Genomic DNA, 22,548 nt, shown 5'->3' with positions numbered 1-22,548 from the left:
TCTTCTTGCTTTCATTTTCTTCCCCCTTCAATCCATCTTCCCCACAGTTTTCAATACATATTGCTGACACAGAGACTGACCATGTCCTGAGGCCTCTCACCTCTCTAAAATTTTTGATGGCTCCCATTTGCTCCCAGGATAAATTCAAAAGCTAATCATTTAAAGTCCTCCATAGCCTGACTCTTGCCTTTCCAGTCTTGTTTCAGATTATTCCCCTTTAGGAAATCTCCGAAAGTTCCAAATAAAAGGTGACCCCACTCTGATGTTATCGCTGATCTTCAGTGATCAGTCAGTCAACATGTTGCTATCTTGAAGTAATTATAATAAAGTCCTTTTAATTTTCTTTGTCCTGAATTTTGCCTCATTAATCAGGGTGAAAGCCAAAATGAAGAATTTTACTTTCACAATATCCAGGGATGGATGTGCCTCAAGCCAAACCAGGGAAGCAGGGTCTCCAGCATGAGGTATGGCCCTGGGGAAATGGTATTGTTTGTCTTTCATATCTGGGAGGTCATAGTCATAAGGAACATGTGGGAAAAGTCATCAACCTGAGGGCAGGTGACCTAGTGTCTAGACAGATTAAGACATCATTTCATCCCTCTTTTCAAGAGGACCTGGAACCTTTTCATCTCACTTTAAGAACAACTGTGTACCGGTTGTTCATTATTACTGATAATAGGATAAGGTTACTCACAACATTCTTTGTATGGCTCAGAGCAGAGGAGGCATGCTTACTGTCTAATCTTGATACTCACACTTATATACATATACCATAACCTTTTGCTATTTGAGAGCTTAATGTCCACAAAATTAGTATACACTGAGGGCTTATTTTCCCCAGGGGCTTGCTCTCCAGGAAGGCCAAGAGAGCTTTCCATGTGGTTACTGTCATCTTGAGTAGCCTCTTTCTCCGTCCCATGGCAGAAGAATGATGTCTTCCCAGGAGAACCCAAACCTTTTGGATTACTGTGCTCTTGTACTCCTTACTCTGGTCAAGGTCATAAGCAGGAGAAGTAAGGAAGGAAAGAGAGAAAGAGGGAGAGAAACAGAGACAGAGAGAAATTCTAAGCTCAAGGGAATCAACATTTCTTTGTGTGAATGTGTGTGGGTATGTGTCATTTTGTTTTATTTTTAATTTATGGCATAACACAAACATTTCCATAACATAGTAAAATAAAAAAGATGATTGTATATGAAAATGCAAATCTATTATGTACAACTTAGTATTCCTTTTAAATATATAATAAAGTTATTGTGTAAAACATTCTTTTATTTCTTCTCTACCCTCTTCTCCCTTCCCTAGAGATTGCTACCATTAGACGTAGATAGATGATAGAAAGATAGATAGATAGATAGATAATATATGTAAAATCATTCTGTACATACTTCTCATTATCAGTTCTTTCTCTAGATGCAGATAGCATCTTCCTTCATAGGTCCTTTGTAGTTAATTTGGGTATTTAAAATAATCAAAATTAGTCCCTCAAAGTTGTTTTTAAAACAATATTACTGTTACTGCATAAAATGTTCTCTTGGCTTTGCTCATTTCACTCTATTGTTTCATGCAAGTCTATACATATTTTTCTAAGATCATCAAGCTTGTTATTTCTTATGGCACAGTGGTATTCCATCACAATCATATACCACAACTTGTTCAGCCATTCCCCGGTTGATGGCTATCCCTGAAATTTCCAGTTCTTTGCAACCACAAAAAAAGCAGCTATAAATATTTTAGAACATATAGGTTCTTTTCCATTTTCCCTGATCATCTTTGGAAATAGACCTAGTGGTGATATTGTTGGGTCAAACAGTATAGAGAGTTAATAATTCTCTGGGAATAATTCCAGATTGCTCTCGAAAATGGTTAGATCAGTTTATGGTTCCACCAACAGTGAATTAGTGTTCCAATTTTTCCACATTCCCTCCAACATTTGTCGCTTTCCCTTTCAATCATTTTAGCCAATCTGATAGGTATAAATGATATCTCAAGATCATTTTAATTTGCATTTCTCTAATCAATAATGATTTAGAGCATTTTTCATATGACTATAAATTGCTTTGATTTACTTATGTAAAAATTGCCTGTTGACCATTTATCAATTGAGGAATGACTCATATTCTTATAAATTTGACAAAGTTATTTATATATTTGAGATATGAGACCTTCATCTGAGAAACTATCTATAAAATTTTTCCCAATGTCCTGCTTTCCTTCTGATCTTGGCTACATTTGTTTTATTTGTACAATACCTTTTTAATTTGATGTGATTGAAATTATTCATTTTATACCTCACACTGTTCAATCTCTTGTTTATTCATAAATTATTCACCTATCTATAAGTCTGGTAGGTAATATGTTCCATGTTCTTCAAATTCTCTTGTAATATCTCTCTTTATAGCGAGGTCATATATCCATTTTGAGCTTATCTTGGTAAATGGTGTAAGATATTGGTCGATGCCAAATTTCTGCCAGACTGCTTTCAAGTTTTTCCAAGAATTTTTACCAAATAATGGTTTCTTGTCCCCAAAACTTAAGTCTTTATGCTTGCCAAATACAAGGTTACTATATTCAATTGTTGCTGTAAATTGTATTTCTACTGCATTCCACTGACCTATCTTTCTTTCTTAGCCAGTATCAGATAATTTTGATAATTACTGCCTTACAATATAGATTAAGATTTGATACTGCTAAACCTCCTTTATTTGCATTTTTTCACTAATTCCTTTGCTATTCTTGACTTTTTGCTCTTCTAAATGAATTTTGTTATTATTTTCCTGTGGAGTACCCCAACAAGAACATGTCGATTTTCTGTGAGTTACCTTGCCTGGCAGGTGCACTGGATACACAGAGTAAGCCTATTTGCCAAAAGGAACCAATCAGGAGCCTTCAGTGAGCCAAAGTCTTGCTCACCCCCAGATGCTTTTGCTGGTATTTGCTGGCTGACCTTGCTGAGCTATGCCCTCCCCTAACCTGGCTGAACCCAGCCTTTCAGTCAACTGTTCCTACAAAACAACTTGCTTCTGTGTCCCACCTGTTCATGGGAAAATCTTTTTCCCAACCCTTCCCTGAGCCTCCCCTTTTTTGGTTTTCATGCATAAATTTCCCCTGCCCCTCCTAGACTTGGAGCTCCTTTGTACTTTGCACTGGGGTGCTTTGGCACTAATGTCTTATTTTCCTTCTAATAAAACTTTTCTGCTTTCAACTCAGCTTGGACTCCTCTGCATTTTGACGAGTGAGCTTCACACAGTTGACATATCTAATTCACTAAAAAGAAAAATTGGTAATTGGGATAACATTGAATATATAAATTAGTTTAGGAAAAATTGTCACTTTTATTATATTGTCCCTGCCTACCCATTAAAAATTAATATTTCTGTAATCACTTAAATCGAATTTTATTTGTCTAAAAAGTTTTTTATAATTTTGTTCACATAGTTCCTGGGGGAGGGAGGGTTGCTAAGTATACTCCCAAGTATTTTATACTATCTACAATTATTTTAAATAGATATCTCTTACTATCTCTTCTTGCAGGGTTTTATTTGTGATATATAGGAATGTTAATGATTTATGTGGATTTACTTTATATCCTGCTACATGGCTAAAATTATTGTTTCAATTAATGTTTTAGTTGAGATTTTGAGATTTTCCAAGTATATCATCATATCATCTGCAAAAAGAGACAGTTTTATTACCTCATTCCCTATTCTGATTCCTTCTATTTCTTTCTTCTCTTACTGCTGTTGCTAGGATTTCTAACACAATACTGAATAATATTGGTGAGAGTGGGCATGCTTGTTTCATGCCTGACCTTACTGGAAAGACTTCTAGCTTGTTTCCCTTACAAATAATGCTTGCTGATGCTTTTAGGTAAATGCTTTTTTTCATCAGTTTAAGGAAAAATCCATTTATGCCTGTACTTTCAAGTGGTTTTAATAGTAATGAGTGTTGGATTTTATCACAAGCCTTTCATGCATCTATTGATATGATCATATGGTTTTTTATCTTTATTGTTGACATAATCAACTGTGCTAATAGTTTTTCTTATGTTAAACCATCCCTGCATTCTTAGTATAAATCCCACTTGGTACATTATGTTTCAAAGAGCAAAAGAGCTGCCATTGCAAGCTTTTAGGTATTTGGGTGGGGGCAGGGGGTGACCAAAACTCAATAGAAATTTTGATATATAAGATCCAGAAGAAATATAAGGAAAACATTAAAGATTAATTATTATTATTTTACATGTGTGTGTATGTGTGTGTGTGTTTCTTTTTCAAGTGTATCTCTTATAAACAATGTACTGTTGGATGCTAGTTTCTAATCCATTCTGCTGTCTGCTTCCATTTTATGGGCAAGTTAATCCCATTCACATTCACTGTTACAAGACCGTGTATTTCTATTTTCTTCAAGATATGCTTCTCTCTCTCTCTCTCTCTCTCTCTCTCTCTCTCTCTCTCTCGTTCTCCCTCCCTCTTTACTTTGATCCTCCTCAAAAGTCTGTTTTGCCTCTAACCATTGCCTCCCTTAATCCAGCCTCCCATTTATCATCCCTTATTCTTTAATCACCTTCCCCTCCTATTTCCCTATTGGTTAAGATAGATTTCTATACTCATCTGAGTGTGTGTGTGTGTGTGTGAATTGTGTGTGTATTCTTCCCTCTTTGAATTAAATCAGATAAGAATGAGGTTCAAGCATTGCCCACATCCCACCATTTCCCCCTTCACTGTAAAATCTCTTCCTCATGTGCCTTTTATGTAAGATAATTTTTCCCATCCTTCCTCTCACTTCCCCTTTTCCCAGTGCATCTTTCTAGACCTTCTTTATCTCATTTTAAAATTGGAAATTGCTAAGTATTAAGCAATTAAAATTTGCCTATAAAATTGGAAGTTATTTTTTGTTTCTGTTTTTATTTTCATTGGTGTTATTTATCAAAAGCTACCCTAGAAGAGAACAAGCCTGTGTCCAGGGCTCACAGGGAAAATGAGGCAGTGAGTTCTGCCTAAGTAAATAAGGAAATAATCCCAAAGCACTGGTTTAGGTCAGTTAGAATTGAGCTTCATAAGGATGAAAGTATGAAGGTGATAGTATTGGGATAAGCCATTTGGGGCAGGTGGTACTAACAGAGGTAGTTTGACCTTAGGCACAGTTGTCATGAAAAAAGAGATGATCTGTATTTTTCTCCTCCTTCCCAAGCCTCTGTCAACAGCAACTTCTAACTTCTTCACCTCCTCCCTGGAATAATCCATTAATCCATTAGGATGGGAAATGTATCACACCACCACTCACTAAATTTTGGTGCCTAAAAGAAAGCCGGGGCGGGGGGAAGAGAGAGAGAGAGAGAGAGAGAGAGAGAGAGAGAGAGAGAGAGAGAGACTGAGAGAGAGAGAGAAAGAACCAAGTAGAATTTGAGAATACCTCAAAGGAGGATCCTTTCTATTTCCACTTTGCCTTCTGGGTCTAACAGACCCAGGCAATTTTTTAAAATACTCTGTTTAGACTTTTGTTTCAGTCATGGTGGTGAGATAGTCTGTTGATTTCCTAAATTTGTTCTCCTTGATCCCTTTCCCAGGTTAGTTATTCGTGCTAGAATATACCTTATACTTTCTTCTATATTTTCAGCCTTTTAATTTTGTTATAATATTTCTTGTTATGCCGGACTGGAGCCACTCCCAGGGTCCAGACTGGGAAAGCAGGGGGCATGGGGTCCACTCACTGGGGCCATGGACAAGGACAGGCTGCTTCTGATGGGGTCGGGCATAGACCTAACCAAGGTGCCAGCAATTCAACTGAAAAGGACTGTTGCATTTCTAAACCAGTTTGTGATATATACTGCACCAAGTTCCTCAACCAATTTTCTACAGTTTGTGAAGAAAAGCTGTCAGCTCTTTCTCTTCGGATCCAACAAATTAAAACAACTCTTAATATTTTGGATACAAAGCTATCATCTATTCCAGGTCTAGAAGATGTTAAATTTGAAATATCTACTTCAAATGTTAATGGTGTTACAAATGGTCCAGAAACCCCCTTGGGTCAACAATCATCTCTGTCTCCTCAATCTGAGCAGAAGAGTATACAAGACACTGGACCACAGAAATGTGAAGTGGCCTCAGAACATATCTTAACTGTAACCAAGGATCCAGGATATGCCAGATGTTTCAAAATGGTTCAAGTGGGTGTTCCTGTGATGGCAATAAGAAACAAAGTGGTATCTGAAGGACTGGACCCAGATCTTCTTGAGAGGTCAAATGCCCCAGTGTCTGATGGGGAAGGTAAAGCAAATGCCAGAGAGAGTTCAGATAGTGAATCTTCTTTTAGTGACTAAACTTCTTGTTGACTGCATAGAATTAATATATCTACATAATATATACATGCATAGGAGGGATGTTTTGACAGCTTATATGCTTTAGACGTAAGGTGAAACCCATTTCTCTTATATTGGAGGGTGACAACTTTCAGAGATCACCTCTCTTACAAAATATTTACTAACCTAAGATTTTTCAGTTTTTAATAATGGTATCTAATCACAAGTTGAAAACATTATCTAGGAATCATCTTAATTTGTACAAACTTTCTATAACGACTAACTTGAATTTTATCTGACCCATAAAGGAATTAATAACCACCCACACAATCAGCCAAAAATTATTTCTGTGTTTTAAAAATGCTAAGGATTTTTTATTATCATGGTTAACAAGTAATTTGACAGTGTCCATCTTATTACCACATGGAAGAATCTATAACCCCACTGTACTTGAATAAGTAAAAATTGAATAGCCTAATTAAAATAAAGCATAATGGTATTACAAGCACTAAGCTATGATATTTGGGTAATGCAATAGAAGCTGAAAGACAAAAACCATTTACTTTGAGTTTAACAGCAGGTAATATATTTCCTAATTAGCTCTACCCAAACATTGAACTTGGTTAAATTGTGGAGACTATTTGTACTAATTATTTCAGCATGAAAATCTTCACATTGAGTTCACTTCCGTAACATTTACTAAATAATTTTCTGTCCAAACAATGGCACAGTTCGAAATCCCCAAATTACATATGGAGACTTCAAGGTGTGGTTGTGAAGACAGTTTTCTTTCTGTTTACTAGAGAACACCTTTCAGCACTTAGTTGTCATATGTTACCAAGGTCAGAGGTAACAGTCAGCACTGGCTGTCAATGCACTGTCCTTTTCAAAAAGGTAGCTAAGCATCTGTGTTACCCCCTTATGACTCACTCCTCAAAAAGAGCAAATAATTTGCACATATTGTAGGAGCTTCTCAACTGTAGATGCAATCCTCTATAAACAATGGCACATAATAGGGAATAGCCTAAGAAGTCTCTAAAACATTTGTTTTCATGGAGAAATTGAGAAACTTAGTGGATGGTGCTATTTCCCAGTCATTGAATTAACCTAAATTTACTGTTTTACTCTAGAGGTATAGAATGGCCTATACTTCTAGGTCTCCTTTGATCTGAAACTAGATTTGATGCTAAGCCATATTTAAGACTTACAGAATTTTTCTATTCAAAAATTTATTTTTAAAAAATCTACCAATAATGAGCCAAAGATTAATAATAAACAAGTCTATATCTTTATAGTGCATTGTAATTATGATATAAATTTCAAATATCTCTCTTGGACACACAATCCACCGAGTTTCCTTCTATCTGTAAGCAAAACATGGCTTCTCTTAAAGGATGGTGTCCATGTGCTCTTATGAAGCATCGCCCAGGCAACGCTGTTTAGTAAAACTGCTTTGTTTTTGAACGTGTTGCTCTAAAAAACAACCTCCATCTCCAGAGTTCACAAAGTATGGAAATTCCCCCATTTTAATCTTGTAAAGTAGCAATGTTACAGTGTTGCCAATGCTGCTGGCATTAAAAAAAAATACTTCGCCTTCTTTTTCTTAAAACGTTAATAAGCTGAGGGATGAAAATGAGCGTCACCGTGGTGGCTACTTCGGTCCATCTGGGTTGGACCAGTCATCGTTTTTTTTCCTGTTGACGTCTTGGTGCTAACTCCACAGACGTCAGCACCTCACATATGTCGATGAAATTAAATTGATCTTGTATTGCTTTTCTCCGCCCTCTATATTAGGAAGGCAGAATTTATGATTTCAAAGAGAATCTCATATGTGCCTAAAAGGTCCGGAACCGCAGGATATAAGGAATTCTCTAGGCAGAAGGCAGGAGAACTAAAGCATGTGTTTACACTCCACAGTAACAAGCCCACAAACCAGCGTCCCCATTTTGATATTTTCATCAAAAGCTTCCAGGCCCAATAAGTCCGCCTCACAAGGGTAACCAGGAGGCCACAGAGAAGTGAGATAGTATAAGGCAAAATCGTATACATGCTTCCCCTCTACAGTAAGAAGATTATCCACTGGCCTCCAGTCAGCTCTGCTACCGGCAGCTCAGCTTCGGCTGTAGGCGTCTCTGGCTCCAACCGGAAAAGGAAAAGGAGATCTTCAAGCTGTCCTCTCCCCTCTTATAGAGTTTTTGACATCATCAAGCCCCGCCTGAATGACCAGGGCCAATTGGTTCTTGACTTGGCCCCTCCCCCTAGCGTAGACCAGGTTAACACACCTCCTCTCAGCCAGCCCTATGACTCATCACACAGGAAGCTCTCTGATTCCTGGCATGGTTGCTGGGCTTCCTGCCCCGGAAGAGCAAGCCCCAGTGTCCAGGGAAGCTCAATGAGGTAAGCTGAGTCATTCAAAGAAAACAAAGTCCATTCTGGTTACACCCTCCCACAAGTCGTGGTGTTTCTCTAGATCTTGTTAAACACCTGAATGAAAGGCTAAGGCTAAAATGTGGGCTGACAAACCTCACGTTTTACAATTCACTGTAAAATGGGTTCAGAAGTGCTGGCTTGGGCAGCACATATACTAAAATTGGAACAATACAGAAAAGATTAGCATGGACCCTGCGCAAGGATGACATGCAAATCCGTGAAGCGTTCCATATTTTTCTGTCTTGGGGAGGGAGGGAAGAAAATCTGGAACTCAAAGTTATGTAGAACCGTGTGTTGTAAACTAAAATTAAAAAATAATAATAATAAATTTTAAAAAAAGAATAAATTCTGTCTTGAAGGTCAAAAACCAAACAAAAATAAAATAAAAATAAAATAAAATAAAATAATGGGTTCAGAATCCCAACTCTATGTGATCTTGGGCAAGTTGGCCGACCTTTCTGGGTCTCAGTTTCCTCTTTTTAAAAGAAAAGACGAACCAGATGATTCCTGAGGTCCCTTGAGGTCTAAATCATAGGAGTTACATACAATACATATTTACATTTTCAGCAATAAACAGTCTCACAAATACGAATAAAAATATTTTCAGGGCATGGATATCTTCTCCAGTTTCCTCGCCTTACAGATAAAGCAGTGAATGCCAAGAAAGGTTAAAGTGGCTTGTTTAAGAAATTAAAAATACTCTCCACGTGGCCGGCCGAGGAGCTGGAGGGGGCTGCCGGGCGGATGGGGAAATGCCGCAAAGGCCCGGCCGGGGCTCCGCTTTCTCACGTGGCCGCTCCTGGATTGCTGGAGAAGCGCCTTTGTTCTGCGGCCGCCCAAGGCTCCCCAGCCGAGCCCCGCGCCCTTGCGCCCACGCGGCTGCACGGGCCGGGCCGAGTCCCGGACGCGCGCCCGACAAGAGGGCTGCAGGGCCTTGAGGTCAGGGGCGCGACGAGTGAGCGACATGCCATGGGGAACTGCTGCTGGACCCAGCGCTTCGACCTCCTCCGCAAGGAGGCGGGATGGCTCCAGCAGGGAGGCGGTGGCGGAGAGTCACAGTGTTTTAGTATGTGCCCAACAGACGAGCGCTGTTGAGTTTGAAAATCTGGTAGAAAGTGATGAAGGGGAAAGCCTAGGAAGTAGTCCTAGGCCCCTTACTGAGGAAGAAATAGCTCTATTGCTGAAAAACAGAAAACATTTGATATAAAAAATTCAAAGAGAGTTAGCCTTACAAGGAGAGAAGACTAGAAGAAGAAGCTTTATATACGCTGCACGGAGTGAAAAGGGCACCGAAGCAGCGAAAGTTCTTGGAGCAAGGAATGTGCTTGCACAAAGGAATGTGCAACGATCTCATCATTCCAACACTGGAAAATATCAAAGTTCAGGGAAAGAAGACGACTTTGAATCCTCTTTGAGAAATATAGTCACAAAATGAAGTTTTTCGAAGTACTAGACTTTCATCAGAGGCCACGATTTTGACACCAGACAGAAAGTAGTTGTGACTTAATGACCAAAACCAAACCAACCAGTGGAAATGATGACAACACATCCCTAGATCTAGAGTGTGAAGATGAAGAAGGAATGAATGGAATGGCCCCAACTGAAAGAATGATCCAAAACTGAATTGGATATTCTACGGGCTGCATTAAAATATAGCAGCAAGAAAACTGGGAGTAATCCTACCTCGGCTTCTGATGATTCTAATGGGCCGAGAGAATGATTTTGTTAGTGCTGAAATGGGTAACAGTGGCAATTCAGAATATTCTGGATTTGTGAATCCTGTTTTAGAACTGTCCGCCCCTGGGTTTAAAAAAATCTGAAGCAGATCAGCAAGACAAATAGGATGAAATCGTCTGGCCATTTTAATAGTCATGACCAATGTTGAAAATCAAATAGAATGTATAAATATTTGTTCTGAGCCTTTTTGTAAGGAAGAAAGAAATTATGTGGTTAATGTTCAATAGCAAGGAATAGGAATGATGGAATCTATCTGAATTCAGTATTAAGTGCAATTTCATTGTGATTCTGTCATGCATCTGAATATGTTGTAAAGAAGATTCTTGTTCAGGTACCATTTGGACTGGATGGCCTCTGAGGTCCCTTCCAACTCTTGGATTTTATGATTATTAAAAACTATCTGCTCTAATTTATATATTCCAATTTAGTATCTATAGATTTAATTTGTTTCCTTTTAAATAGCTTGCATTTTTGTTTTCTTTGCATGGATCTAGTATTGTTTTTTAAAAATGATCTACTTTTTTCAGTATCTGAACATGAAAATGATAAAGCATTTTATTTGTTTTTCTTAGCAGCTATAGAGGGAGGTAATTAGCAGCTCCAGATAATGCATCATTTCCTGAAAGTTTTTTAAATTTTATTTATAACTTGTTTGAATTTAATCATTCTATATAGCACAATTAGAGTTCAATAAGCCTAACAGAGCACTAATATTCATTTCTATCAAATTGATATAATAGCGTGTTCGCGGTATTACCACTAAACAGGATTGTTTTGAGGCCTGAAAGAGGCGAAATTGGAAATTTTTTAATTGCCAATGATCAGACACTAAATTGAGCACAGAGCTGAATTGTTCCACTTAAAAGAGAGTTACATACTGCTACAAAGGGAATATTTACTTTAGATTCTATTTTCAATTTCTAGGTAAGTTTTTTTAAGTCTACATTGGATGAGTTTGGAATAATATTAAAATGAAAATCTTGCACAAAGGACTAAATTCTCTGAATGAATAATGTGGGAGTTCCTAAAAAGAAGTAATACAGGTATTTTGAAGAATTTTTTCATGTATGAAATGATGGATTTTATTTAGTTTTCTTTTGCCTTGTTTTATGTGTAATAAAGGAAGACGCTCTGAGAAGTAAAGCTAGGGGAGTTGTGAGTTATAGCTGCTGCTAGGATTCTGCAGCATGTCCCAAAAGTCTTAGTGCTGCTTTAATAGCTTTAAAACACCACCAAGGACTTCAGGACACCCTGCATGTTAGCCTTTCTTTTCTCTACTTTGTTAAATATGAACTAAGGGCTAAGGGAGCAAAATGCCCCCAAATTGGGCTGCGTTTCTTGGTTTTGCTAGTATAATTCTAGTAGCTAAATTGCTGTCTAGTTTCCTTAGCAGGGTTTTTTTTTTATAACAATGGTAATGCCCTTCCTTAACACCATAGGAAGATTAAGATGCAAATACTGATGTAAGTTCTTGCTGTATTTTTAAAAATCACATGGCCATTCAAATATTTTAACTTGTATGATAAGCAAGGGTATCTGTAAATTCATCTCCTTTTTTAACTTGCAGCACTAAGACACTATGTAAATATATTTCATTAAAGATGTGATTATTATTTTATCATAATTTAAGCTTGTAACTGTCATTTAAAAATATTTTAAATGTAATTTACATTCATACTGCCTGTAATATTGCTTTTTAAAGTTTGTATATTTTTGATGTATATTTTAAATGTGTATGTATATATTAAAGATGTATATTTTTCTTTTGGCTTTTTAAAGTTTGTATATTTTGATGTATATTTTAAATGTATATATTAAAGATGTATATTTTTGTTTTGGTTTTTTAAAGTTTGTGTATTTTTGATGTATATTTTAAATGTATATGTATATATTAAAGATGTATATTTTTGTTTTGGCATCAGCTACTGTCTAATTTTTCTTTGCACTTTGTCCATATTATAGACTTTTTTGAAGGAATGGAATCATGCTCTCAAAAGTTGTGAATAAATATATTTTTACATTTAAAAACAAAAAAGAAATTAAAAATAATTTCATTTATGTTGATGAGAAATGCTTACTTTGGCTGTTATATTCCTATGTATTAAAATACTGGTCCCCTTGCAAGAACTCACCAAATAGATTTTCATAATCCTATTAAACTTGCCTTTTGTAAACTAAAAAAAAAAATTTCTTGTCTCATGAAATCATTGGCTTCATTTTGATCCATTCCAATTTTTAGGGATCTTGTTGCTTAAGAAAATTTTATAACTCTTAGGACAAGCTATTAATTCCCTTTCTAGTTCTTTCTTCCATAGCTCTCATTTGTTTTCCCATTTTCCCCCCAAGCACTCTCATTCCATTTGTGGAAACATTTTTAACTCTTTTTTAAAACTCTCCCTTCATCTCTTCCATGAATTCTAGTTGAGTTTGTGCCCAAGCTGTGTTTTTCCGTAAACATGTTTGGAGTCATTCTCTTCTTCTGCATTTATGTCTTGAGCTTCCCTGTCACCGTAATAACTCCTTCCCTTGGGGTTTTTTGGTTTGCCCATTCTTCCAGCCTACTTCTTGTCTTTAGACCTGATGTCAGGGCTGGGCTCAGTTGCATTTCTGGAGGGAAGGTCTGGGCTGGTTCTGTTGCTGCTTCCTTGTGATATTGAGTGTTGTGTTATTCCGGAATGTCAAGAACAGGTTGGAAACCTACAACTTCCAGTGTTCACAAAGTGGTTTGATCTAGGGCAAAGTCAGATTGCTACCTGCCTGTTCTGAGCTCTGCAATTTCTAATATGGGTTTGGGTCTGTGCAAAATTAGACCACAAGACTCTGTGAAAGTTCTGTTCATTCAAAGTGGCAGAATTCCCTTTGGTCTGGGATTCCTGCTTTTGTTGTTCCTCTTTAGGTTGTGCTAGATGATAGAGATGAGATCTTGCTTTGAGGTGAAGCCTTAGCTACACTGCTGGGGCCTGTTGTGATCTGAACTTTCTCTTTTCTTGGTAAACTGCCCAGGGCATCCCAACCAGGGAACTCCACCAAACATCCTCATTCTGTCTTGGATTTGCAACTTGGAACTGGATAGTCAGTGACAAAGCTGCCAGTTGGTATTTGCCACCAACATGGTGACCCAATATAGTTCTAGTGGAACGCTGGCATGGACTAGATATTTTCTTGTCTCTCTTGTGTACTGGAATGCCCCACAAATTGTGTTCTTCTCAGCCCCCAGTGCCCATATCTGTCTCCCCATGCAAACTGTGCTACGCAACTGGTTCACTGTGACTTTGGATTTCCCTATCACGATTCTGTCTGGTGCTTTTTCTAGACCTGTTTGGAAGAGTTGGAGAGGGGAGTCCACCATACTGTATCCTCACTCCTTCATCTTGGCTTCACCTCCAAGAGTAATTTTCTTTAGTGCATCCCAGGAACCATTTTGACAAGGAATGTATTTAGCTTAATCATCACTGTCAAAGATTTTATTGTCTTATTGACCAATTAATCAGGAAACATTTATTAAGTACTTCCTATGTGTCACTCACTGTGCTTAGTGCTAGGGATGCAAAGAAAGCAAAAAAACATGGTTGCTGCCCTCAAGGAGTCCACATTCTAATGGGGAAGACAACATTAAAACAGCTATAGAAGATACATAATGTAAATTGGAAGGTAATTTCAGAGGGATGCCACTATCACTGACAGATTTAGAGAAAAGCCTCTTTAAGAAAGTGGGATTTGAGTTGAGTTTTGAAGGAATCCAGGGAAGGCCAAAAGCAGAGGCAAGAAGGAAGACCATTCCAGACCTTGAGGATAGTCAGACAAAAAACCTGGAGCTGGGAAATAGAACATTGTCTTCAAGGAACAGCAAATAGGCCAATGTGACTAGACTGAGTATGTAGAGTAAAGTATAAGAAGACTGGAAAGGGAGGAAGGAGCTAGTTTGTGAAGAGCTCTAAAAGCCAAACAGGGCTAACTTGACTTGCATTTATACAGAAGATTTATAAAATAAGGTCCACGTTCATAGTAATTTTGCACTTAGAAGGTAGTTTTGTAATGGCTTGTGAATTACAGATATATACAACCTGACATGGATGTATCCAGCTCCCATCATGATGGCGGTTATATAAAAGGTTTTTATACCTTTTTCACTCTAAGTAACAAAGAGCTGTGTTTCATGCTCACAACTCCTCTCTTTGCCTCAGGTAATGAGGAAACATTGATGGGTTTTGCAGAGGGAAATGAAATGGTCAGACCTGTGCCTTGGATGTTATCCCTTTTGCTTCCCCCTCCCCTTACCTCATCCCTTAGGCTCTGAGATCTTCTGACCCTAAATAAAAAAATCCATCCACTCCCCCTCTTGATTGGCTGCCTGGGAACAGTTTATCTAGGCTACAGTATCTTTGAAGGCATCAGCCATGAAGGCATCAAGCTGGACCTTTTATCAGCTGGCAGCATGATGCCTACTTCCAAAGTATTCCGTTTCTACGGGTGGCACAAGGGTCAATGGCATTGTAATTATACCATAGAACTTAGACCTGAAATGTACCTTAGAACACAGTGACATCAACAAGCACTGAGTTACTCTTTCTGTGTAAAGGCAATCGGTAAATGGGAAGATCTTCTCCGCCCATTTGAGTGGGCTTCGGGGATGGGGCTCTAAGGGTCCCGGGGGGAATGGCTAGGACTGGAGCCAATGGTAGGTGCCTGAGTTCTGGTCCAAGTGATAACATGAAGCCTGTGGTGAGAGGTGCTTGCTGAATGGTTGGAGCAGATCTAAAAGGCAGTTGGTGAGGCAGTTGGAGAGAGCAGTTAAGAGCTGAAGGAGAGAGGAAGCAGTCAGCTAGCTGGAACACAGCTTGGAGATTGCAGCAGAAGTGGCGGTGACATTGGCAGGCACTACAAAAAGGCAGGACTGACCCTCGCGGAGACCGGAGAGTGCTGAGCAGGGGCTTGAGGCCAGTGGGTGGTCTTCTTGCTGGAGGGCCCTGGTTGGGGGCTGGGGGGAAGCGCCAGTATGGCTTGGCTTGCTGCCATAATGTTTTTCTGTGGCCTCCTGGTCACTATTGTGAGATGGGCATACTGGTTTTGGAAGGTTCTTGCCAGGATGTCGAATTGGGGACACTGGTCCATGGGTCTGCTACTTTTGAGTTTCAATAAATGTTTTAACTCCTCTGCCTTCTACTTAGAGAATTCCTTATATCCTGTGATTCTGGACCATTCAGGCATATTCATGGTTATCTTTGAAGTCATGAATTCTGCCTTAATGATATAGGCTGATACCAAATTTAGATAAATCATAGTACCTGCCCCATAGAGCATACAATCTAGAGAAGGAATATGACACCTTTAGAGATGCCTAGAAATGCCAATTAGTACATGATAATTGCATTAGAGCTGTGCAAACAAAGAGCTCTGTGGAGTCTGAGAGGCAAAATCACAAATGCTTGTGGTGAGGGAAGATACTTTAAACCAAAGACCTGGCCCACAGAACTCCCAAGTGCAAACTGAACCAGATTCAAATGTAATTGGGAAATATTTAACAAAATAAATAAAAATACAATAAAATGGATAATGCTAATGTGGTTTTCTAAGCTACCATGTGGCAAAAAGACAGACTTTTGTACAGTTTTAGTGGCCCCTGTTTCTCTTTGATTTTAACACCATAACTCTAAGGGATGGGTAGAATTTCAATAGGTAAAAATGGAGAGAAGATATATTCTAGGCTTAGGAAATAGCTTAAACAAAGCCCTAGAGGCATAAGTAGAGTGCATATTTAGAGAAGGCAGATATACTCAGTTTGGCTGTAGCATTAATGTTTAAAAATGAAAAATACGAAATAAGTCTGGGAAGGTGTAGTACTGCCAGGTTGTGGTGGGGCTTAAATGCCAGGAAGAGGAGTGTAAACCATATTCAGGAGACAAGAAAAATTTTTACTAAAAGAAGTAGCAAAACCATATTGACACATCAGAAAAATTCTGTGAAGGATGAATTGGAGGAAGAGGGAACCTAGAAGGTATTTATTGCCACAGTCCAGTTGGGTGGTTCCGAAGGTGTATACTCATGTTGGGACAGTGGGAATGGGGAGGAGAAGGATAAGAGATTTTGCAGAAATGGAACAGGACTTATTAACTGATTGGTTATGAGATTGGAAAAAGTACAACTGTCATTCTAGAGGTAAAGAAACCGAGGCCACCAAGACCACTTGCCAGAGGTTACAAAGATAGCAAAGTAGCAGAGATAGGATTCAAACCCGGATCCCCTGACACCAAATCTAGCACTTGTTCCACTCATTGCTCTGCCCAGTCCCAAACCCTCATCCAGACAGCTAGGCCCACCTCTAGCCAAAGGAGGCATAGATGACTCCAAATGACAGAGTGGCAACAGTTGTCAGGAGGTGACATTCCCCACACCCCAAGGATTAGGGACTTGATTTGAAATTTCTGAAGGGCTGCAGAGCCAGGTGATGGGCAGGGAGTTCCATTATGAACAGCCTGGGTGACCTTTTCCAATTATATCAATACAACCAAAAAGACACAGAAATTAAATGACATTAGAAGAAAAAAAAGATCCACTGACAATTTTTGACAGAGGGTAAGCTTTTTAGCAAAAAAAAAGTAATCATAAGTTACAAAAAAACTGTCATTTTTCACAGCTGAAATCTGTTTCTGGATGAAGCCATGATGAGGAAGCAATGCCTTTTCCTTTTCTCTATTGTCATTTTTGTTATGGCTATTCAGATGTGGTTTTAGGAAGGTTATCCTGCGAAGAGGAGAGAGAACAATTTATGACATAATTCATGAATGTGAAAGCTATTTATTGAATGAATCCCAATGAAATCATCTATCTTTTAAATGAAGTCCCCATCAATGGCTTTCTGGAATCATTCCATGGCGGCATCCAATCACACCCACTGCCTCAGAGATTCACCACATTAAAATGACTGAGTTCAAGAAAAATTTCTTAAATGTTATGAGCAAAGCAATATGCTAGGCACTGGGGATATGAAAATGAAACAAATCACCATTTCTCTGCCCTCGAGTGACTTATATTATAATACAACATATAAGAAAGAAGCATGCTATGAAAGGGGCAAAAAAAGAGACAAATATAAAGATCTCTAGGAAAATCTGAGGCACGAAAGATTGTCCAAATTATTGCTCTGACTTGTTGGACTCTCTTTATATAGATTCTAAAATGTTAGGACAGGCAAAACTTTTGGCAGATCTCTTTAAGGCTGGACCTAATTATCTCCCTCCCTCCTGCCTTCCCTTAACAGTGAGATAGCTATGAAAGTTTATTCATTGGGTAAGATTTAAGAGTGTCTCTCTTGAAGGAAAATATTTAATTAAGGTAAGAATAGATATTCGGTATTTGACAGGATTGTCCTGGATCTTGGCTTACCATCTCTCATCAAACCTTCCCCACCCCCACCCCCCAGAATATCCCTCATCAACACATTTCATTCTTTCCAGGTTCAGTTTCCTCATTAAAATGAGGGTGTTAGTACTTGTATCCCTACCCTTTCAAAGTTATTATGAGAAAAGACCATTGTAAACTTCAGAGCATCACATAGATATGGGTGGTTATTCTCTCTCCTCTTTTTACAAAAAAAAAATTTCTCTTACCCCCTTTTTCTTTACCTCATCTATAAAATAGAAACAATAACGTCCCTTCCTCAAAGGGTTATTGTAAAGATCAAAATGAGATGACATATGGTAAGTACTTGTCCTACCTTAAAGAGTTATATCAAGTCAAGTCAACAAGCATTTATTAACAACCTACCAGGCACCGTGCTAAGTGCTAGTGCTACAAAGAAAAACAAAAAACAGTCCTGCTCTGAAGGAACTAAGTGTGGGGGGGCAGGGGGGAGTAATATGCAAACAATTATATACAAATAAGACAAATTCAAGATAAATTGATGTTGATCTTTGAGGGAACATACTAGCATTAAAGGGAATTGGGCAAGCCTTTTTATTCAAGGTGGGACTTTGGTCAAAACTTGAAGAAAGCTAGGGAAACCAGAGACTAAGATGAGGAGGGAGAACTCCAGGCAGAAGGAATAACAGTCAGTGAAAATATGCAGAGTTGGGAGATGGAGTTAGTATCTTGTATGAGGAACGGGCATTGATTCCTGACTCCTGGGAGGGGAATGAGGTATAATAAGGTGGGAAAGGTCACAAGGGGCCAGGTTATGAAGAGCTTTTAAAGTCAAAGGATTTTTTAATTTGATCCTGGAGGTAATGAGGAGTCACTGGAATTTATTTGATGGGAGTGGGATGACATGGTGTATTGGTAATTAAAGTGGGACTTTCTTTTACTGTTTTCTCTTTTAGTATTTATTTAATCAAGTGCTCTTGAAGAGTCTGGCCTTTGTTTCTTTGATTAAATCAGGAGTCTTTGATGACCTCCTTGCCTCAAGGGAAAGCCTAGGCCAAGTGGGTTTAAGACACATGTTTGTGACGCTTTTGGGTCACGTGGGTGAGTTGCATGTTGTGACGCTCTTTGACCTGGAGCAGAATATATAAACCCAGAGGATGGTGTTCTCCCTTGGGCCTCTCAGTCACTGCAAGAGTGGCATGGGACTCTGGGCTTTAAGAGCCACCCAGCTTGTGAACCCAGATGTTGGTGCTTTCCTGGTAGCTATGAATTGTGATTTGGTGCGCTTATATTGTGTATGTTTGTAATTTGTTTGTATTTGCTCTGAAGCTCAGGGTGCTGCCTTCTCCTCCTGAACTAAGTGAATGATATATGTATGTTTAATTAAACTGAGATTGTTAACCCCTTAACATTGCTTTCCTTAATAAAGCAGATCAAAGAACCTGTGTTAGCGACCTTCTGTATGCTGGTTGTTGGTTTTACACAGCCACAGTAGCTGCTACCTCAATTATTGCTACCCATGGCCAGATTTGGTCTTTAGGGAGATCAATTTGATAAGGCACTGGAGTGGGGAGAGAGCAGATGCATGGAAACCAACCAAAAGCTATTACACTAGTACAGGTGCGAGGTGAGAAGGTCTTGCTCCAGGGTGGTGGCAGTGTGAGGGGAGAGCAGGGGGCATATAGGAGAGATATTACAAAGGTAGAATTAGAACATGACTTAACAGTAGAACACATATGGTAAGAGAAAAAGTGAGAAGCTCAGGATGGCCCAAGGTTATGATTCTGGGTGAATGGGACAGTGGTGGTATCAACAACAGAAACTGGGAAGTTAAGAAAATGGGAGGTCTTGGGGAAAGGATAATAAGTTCAGTTTATATGTGATGATGATGATGACCTGTTTTAATTGCCTAGACCAGGGTTGGGGAACCTGCGGCCTCGAGGGCCTTCTAGGCCCTTTGGTGTCACCTTTTGACTGAGTCTAAGTTTTACAGAACATCCTTTTATTAAGAGGATTTGTTCTATGATGTTTGGATTCAGTCAAACAGCTGCACTTGAGGACCTAGAGGGCCACATGTGGCCTCAAGATTACAGGTTCCCCACCCCTAGCCTAAACAATAGCTTTTCCATGTCTTAGGTAATATTCACACTTTTACTGGGAAATGCCTTGGCTTGCCCCATATGCAAAACTTTATTGGTCCTCTCCTCTGTGGGCATATTCCTCTCCTCCTTAGTTCCATTCTTCAACCTTGACCTTGATTTCATTCAACCCTAAAACATGGCAACCTTAGCTGCAGGAAAAAGTTTCATGTCATTTATCCATTGTATCCAATCTAAGCATATGTGAAATCTCTTGCCATCAGATTTAATATCCATAAAACAATCTGTAAACCCTGTAAAACTTTCAGGTACATTTTACCTCCAAAACGATAAGCCTGTTGAATTAATTACTTGTTTTGCTATGCTTTAGCTTATGATGAATTTAAAAATATCTTTCTGCCCTAACTTTAGATTAAGCAACTATAAAATGGAGGCTGATTAACAAATATGACTCATCTTCCTTCTAGCCACTGTGTGAGCATCCCATGAGACTCGGGGCTGGGCTTCTGTTCTATCTCCATGGTCTTTTCTTTGGTGACTTCTTCAGCCCTCATATGTATAATTATCATTTCTGTTCAGATGACTCCTTCCAGATAGAAATAGATAGGGATAGAGATAAATGTGGATATATACATCTTCATCTCTAAATATTTTTATCGATCTATACACATATATTGTATATATGTATATATAATATATGCATGTATATGCATATATGTATATATGTATACCTATGTCTGTACGTATGTATGTTATGTGTATGTATGTGTGTGTACATATATATATACATACATATACATATATATATAATCTATATCCCTAATCTCTCTTAAACTAAAGTCTCATGTTACCAGCAAATTCACCTGGATGTCCTTTTGGCATCTCAACCTCAATATGACCTGTAATATAATTATATCCCAAATTCCATTTCTATTAATTAATCAAAAGATCCCAAAATTATAGATCTAGAGATGGAAGGCTCAGAGGCCATATACTCAAACTCTCACATCTAAGGGATAAGGAAACTATAGTACCCAGACGTTTCTTGACTTGCCCAACATCATACTGATAGCAAGCATCAGAAGTGAGATTTGAACCCAGGGACGCAGACTCCACACTCAGTGATCTTTATACTCGTATTATGTGCCAGACACTGTTCTAGGTGGCAAGGACAGAATGACAAAAATGATGGTCTTTGCTCTCCAGCAGCTTACATTCTAACATGGGGAAAACATATACACTTAATTGTACAAAATATAAAATAAATACAGTTTGTCTTCAAGGTGGGAAGCACTAGCAGCTAGAGGGATCAGAAAAGGCCTCGGGTGGAAGTGGTTGTTGAACTAAGCCTTAAAGGAGTTGAGGGCTTCTAAGAGGGAAAGGGGGAAAGGGAACACTCTAGGCATGAGGTACAGCCTATATAATGCCTTGAGTGAGAGAGAGCTAGTAGACCAGTTTGGCTGGATTTGAGAGTGCATTAAGGGGAGAAATAGGTAAGCCTGGAAAGGTGGGCTGGAACAAGATTGTGAAGAGCTTTGGATGACAGAGAAGTTTGTGTTTGAAACTAGAAGCAACTGGGAGCCACTGTAGTTTGGTGAGCAGATGTATGACAAGGTCAGGCCTGTACTTTAGGAATATTCCTTTGGCAAATGTGTGGAAGATCATCTTCCCCATGAACTTTTCCTACTCTAAATTCCCCGTTTCTTTTGAGGGAAAAGACCATCCTTCCAGTTGCTATGGCTTGCAACCTTGGAACCTTCTTAAACCCTCCTTTGCCTTATATCTAATCAGTTGCTAAGTTTTATTGAGGATACCTCAATCTTTTGAATGGCTGAAGCCTTTTCTCACTTACATGGCCACCAACTTAATTCAATCCCTCACATCCTTAATAATAATGGCTAGCATTTATAAGGAACTCAATAACTGGATTGAACTTTACAAATATTATCTTGTTTAATCCTTGCAACAACCCTAGAAATTATATGAAATTGTTCCCATTTTACTAATGAGGAAAATGAGGCAGACAGAAGTACAGTGACCTTTCCAGAGTCACACAGCTAGTAAGCATCTGAGGCCATATTTGAATTCAAGTCTTCCTGATTCCAAGTCCAGGCCTCTGTCTACTACATCCTTTAGCCACCTTTCACTTGGACTCTGGCAATGGCCTCCTAATTAATCTCCTTGCCCTCATTTTCTTCCCTCTTCAATCCATCCTCCATACAGCTTTCAATTCATTTTGCTAACACAGAAACTGAACATGTCATGCTGCATCCCCCCCCCCGCCTTAAAAATTTTCAGTGGCCCCCAGTAGCTTTTAGGATAAAAGTCAAAATGCCAGGCATTTAAAGTCCTTCATATTTCAGAGAATTATAAGAATTATATAAACCAAACTGACTTCTTATAAAACTGATTCCATTTTGAGACCTAAGTTTCATTTTCCTGCAAATTCCACCTGCTCGCTGATTGTGGGAATTGAGTGACATCCTGTTTCACATCTGGGAAAGTACACCTGCTTGCTCTCCTCCTGAAACTAGCCTATCCTCCTCCCAACTCAGAAAGTCCCTAATCTTTCCTCCAATTAGAAATCAGATTATCTAGTATTGCATCTTGGTTTATGTCCAATT

At 38.7% G+C, this 22,548-nt stretch overlaps 1 non-coding gene and 2 pseudogenes across 1 annotated transcript; all 3 read left to right on the top strand.

Annotated features, from left to right (window-relative positions):
• The first annotated feature begins 5,718 nt into the window (after nt 1-5,718).
• On the top strand, nt 5,719-6,320 carry LOC118833570 (annotated as a pseudogene).
• A 2,539-nt stretch (nt 6,321-8,859) lies between these two features.
• LOC118834995 lies at nt 8,860-8,966 on the top strand. The gene has a single exon (XR_005009363.1). It is a non-coding gene; the product is annotated as a U6 spliceosomal RNA (small nuclear RNA).
• A 732-nt stretch (nt 8,967-9,698) lies between these two features.
• Nucleotides 9,699-10,571, top strand: LOC118837928 (annotated as a pseudogene).
• The last annotated feature ends 11,977 nt before the right edge of the window (nt 10,572-22,548 follow it).

Source organism: Trichosurus vulpecula, chromosome 1 (assembly GCF_011100635.1).
Source record: "Trichosurus vulpecula isolate mTriVul1 chromosome 1, mTriVul1.pri, whole genome shotgun sequence".
Classification (NCBI taxonomy): Eukaryota; Metazoa; Chordata; class Mammalia; order Diprotodontia; family Phalangeridae; genus Trichosurus; species Trichosurus vulpecula.
Note: the sequence above shows the minus strand (reverse complement) of the source record. Positions and strands in the feature narration are given on the sequence as shown.